This window comes from Sinocyclocheilus rhinocerous, unplaced genomic scaffold (assembly GCF_001515625.1).
Source record: "Sinocyclocheilus rhinocerous isolate Xijiao unplaced genomic scaffold, SAMN03320098_v1.1 scaffold422, whole genome shotgun sequence".
Taxonomy (NCBI): Eukaryota; Metazoa; Chordata; class Actinopteri; order Cypriniformes; family Cyprinidae; genus Sinocyclocheilus; species Sinocyclocheilus rhinocerous.
In genome coordinates this window covers 145,262-149,331 of record NW_015639767.1, presented here as the reverse complement: position 1 = coordinate 149,331, position 4,070 = coordinate 145,262, and the positions used below count along the sequence as shown (strand labels likewise).

Genomic DNA, 4,070 nt, shown 5'->3' with positions numbered 1-4,070 from the left:
AGAGTGGAGCAGAGAGTGTCAGTAGCACTGTTTGTGTCCAGTGCTGAAAACTGAGAGGGTGAAGGAAGTGAGGATGAAACCATAGAGGATAGACGAGAGGGAGAGAGGGGGAGCGTAGGTTACGCCGAAAGGTGACCTGCGGAGGAGTGTACAGTACATCACTTCAGAATTCATTTGAGCTGATGCAAATCTGCTTTTTTTTAAGTTTCTTTTTTACCATGGCTGTTTCATCTGAACACATGATTCATGGTAGTCCAATTTCATTTGAAATTGTATTTTATTTATTTATTTATTTACTTATTTTGCAAAAGTGTTTTGCATGTGCTGGAGTGAGAATATTGTGTTCAGACTGTGTGATTTTATGTTTGACAGTGACAATGCGGCAGTTCGACCATCCACACATTGTGAAGCTGATTGGAATAATCACTGAAAATCCCGTCTGGATCATCATGGAGCTGTGCACGCTTGGAGAGGTCAGACAGTGTTTTAACCCCATAACTTAAATTTAATCAAAGCTTAATGAACGCTTTGGAATACAGACCTAAGGTTGGACTTTTTTTTAAAGAAGACAATCAGCAGATTATTGTAGAAGTGGAATCATTTAAAAAAGTATCAAAAAGTATCAAAAAGAAAATGCACTGTACTATTTCTTTTATTTTATATAAAATAAACATTTTTCATAACAGGTTTTACTCTAAAATTGCTATAAAATTAAGCCTTATGTCTAAATAAGTTATGCTCCAAATTTGAAGTTGATATAAAAAAAATTGAGGTTCCTTTGAGATTTTATTTAGGGTGTTATACAACAAACAGCCACCGGGTGACACCCAAACTCCATTGAAATGTATTGATGCATTTTTCTGTCACAAATGTCTAAATATTTCTGTCAATATTACTTCTATCACAAAATATGAAATTTTGAGACTCAAACCTCTCCAATGATATGTATTTTGTCAAGATTATAAAAAGTTTTGATTATAAAATACCGTAATACATTTTGTAATATGACACCGCCCACTTAAGATATTTAAGTACGATTTCCACGGTAAAGCAATGTCTGATTTCAAAATAGTTTTCACAGAATTAATTTTGAGTTTTTAAGCTTTCAAAGGATATCTAATTTAGAGTGATAACTAAAATATTTGATAGGGTAAAAAGGCAATTAAATATGTAATGGCTGTGGGCCCACCGGTGGGCCAGTGCTTCTTTATATTATACTCGCTATAAAATCATCTGGAAATCTCCATTGAGAACTATTTGATTCCTTTTTAGCTGAGGTCATTCTTGCAAATAAGGAAGTACAACCTCGATCTGTCCACGCTGATTCTGTTCGCCTACCAGCTGAGCACAGCGCTGGCGTACCTGGAGAGCAAACGCTTCGTGCACAGGTGACTGAAGTTTGGAGATCTTCACAAGCTCAAATCAGTCTTTCATCCGTTTTCTGATCGTAATGCACTGAGGTGAATGTGTGTTTTGCGCAGGGACATCGCTGCCAGGAACGTGTTGGTGTCTTCCACGGATTGTGTGAAACTTGGTGATTTCGGTCTTTCCAGATACATGGAGGACAGTTCCTATTATAAAGGTAAATCACACTGCACTTCTGTTTGTTGTTTAACAAGCAATTAACCAAAATACAACATCATTTACTTCATATGCATGTGCAAGTCACGTACGTTTTCGTTATAGCACTTCCTGTATGAGCTGCTGTGCATTTTAGAGGCTGAAAAATGATTAAAGCTGCTGGAAAATGTTATAATGAATGCAAATAGGCATCACTATATATATTTGCAATGTTTTGATCAGGTGACCTTCCTCAGGCTTAAGCAACGAAGGTTGATTGAAAACATTGCAAATAAAACTAAATTAATTTTTTTTTTTTAGTTTGGGTAGCATTTTCTTTAAATAGAAAATAAATAGAATTTTATTTTATTATTGGAATATTATAAAATGACTTTTATCCTATGCACCTACAAATGATTCAGGTGTGTGAGGCACTATACTTTCCATTTTCATTTTTATTTGGACATTTTTTGCCTTTATTTAGAATGAGAATAGACAGGGAATCAGCCCTGGTGAGAAAAAAAAATTAAACAAAAAATGTTGAATATAATATTACTTATTTTTCATATATTGTTCTGTAATAATTGTTTATTGTATTTTTTTGTTGTTGTAAACTTTCAATTTCATTAAAACCCAGCCCACCACTGAAGTCCTGTGTGTATTTGTGATCACTGAGGCAGATTTCTCCCCTCTCAGGTGTGTGTATGTGGGAAATCCTCATGTTCGGCCTCAAGCCCTTCCAGGGCGTGAAGAATAACGATGTGATCGGGCGGATAGAGAACGGCGAGAGGTTAGCGATGCCCCCAAACTGCCCTCCCACCCTCTACAGCCTGATGACCAAATGCTGGGCGTACGACCCCAGCAAACGGCCGTGCTTCACCGAGCTCAAGACGCAGCTCAGGTCAGTGTGGTACTGATGTCAGATAACAGCATCTGCTAGATGAACCAATGTAAACTGCTCATAGTGGATCAGCATTGTTTGTTCTCTGGTTCTGACACTAGAGGTCTCTGTTTAGCTTCCAGAGTGTCACAGCCGCTCCAGGATGATCACCAACAAAACTTTTTTGGTTGAGCCCTAATGCACAAAAAAATAATCATTTATCATTCACTACCCTGCATCATATTTGCTGAACAAAATCCAATACTTGGATTTTACTTGGATACTACAAAAATAGTTGTTTTTTTTTGCTGTAGCATGTCACACAAGAACAGCTTTTACCCCCAGGCCACATTCAGTCTGAACAATACATAACATCTCAGGACTGTACATCTGTAAAAAAACTCATCAGAACTTTTCATCTGTAAATAGCACATATGCACATTCACAATTCTGCCGATTGATTTTTTTCTGTTTATTTTATTGCCATATTATATTTTTTATTTATTGTCAGTTCTCTTAATTATTAGTGTTTTATTTCACTTTATTACCTTAAATTATATGTATGTCTGTACTTTGTGTACTGGAAGCTCCTGACACCAAGACAAATTACTTGGCAATAAAGCTCTTTCTGATTCTGATTCTTTGACATTAAATGGAGTATTTGGACATATTTTACCACCTCTTTTGCAGATTATAAGTTAAATTACATATTTTGAATGCTTCTTTTTGTCATTAAAACAAAACTTTTGACAGTTAAGTGATTAAAGCTGATACATATATATAAATTGAAAAACATTCAATCTTATTTTATGAAAAACTATTTGTTGGACGGTTTTTATTGATATTTTGATAACTCCGCATCACCAATTAGGTAATATTAGGCCTTTTTTTGCAAAACAGACAATTTATTTATTTAGTTTTTGCAAGATGCAAGGCCGTGTTTATTAACAATTTAATGAGTGTACTGGAAGCTCCTGACACCAAGACAAATTACTTGGCAATAAAGCTCTTTCTGATTCTGATTCTTTGACATTAAATGGAGTATTTGGACATATTTTACCACCTCTTTTGCAGATTATAAGTTAAATTACATATTTTGAATGCTTCTTTTTGTCATTAAAACAAAACTTTTAACAGTTGAGTGATTAAAGCTGATACATATATATAAATTGAAACATATACAATCTTATTCTATGAAAAACTATTTGTTGGACAGTTTTTATTGATATTTTGATAACTACGCATCATCAATTAGGTAATATTAGGCCTTTTTTTGCACAACAGACAATTTATTTATTTATTTTTTGCAAGATGCAAGGCCGTGTTTATTAACAATTTAATGATGAATTTCAGCATTTTAAATGTTGGCAGTACAATTTAGTTTTTACTAGCTCTGTGTACCATTGATAAAGAAAAGAAATGAAGACTGTCAGAAAATGTTACTCATGTAGTTATGAGGCAACAGGTTTCAAGGCACAATATGTAATTTTCGCCGCTAGAGGGCGTGTATTCAAAATAAACAAAGAGACAAAGGTGTAGTTTGATGACACCGTGACTGAGTGTGGAATCATGGGAGTTGTGGTCTTCATCCCCACAGCCGATGCAATCCGACGGGACTCGGGCAGAAATC

The 4,070-nt window shown here is 35.0% G+C and overlaps 1 pseudogene; it reads left to right on the top strand.

Moving 5' to 3' along the window:
* LOC107751690 (focal adhesion kinase 1-like) overlaps positions 1-4,070 on the top strand; it is a 76,991-nt pseudogene that overhangs the window by 51,251 nt on the left and 21,670 nt on the right.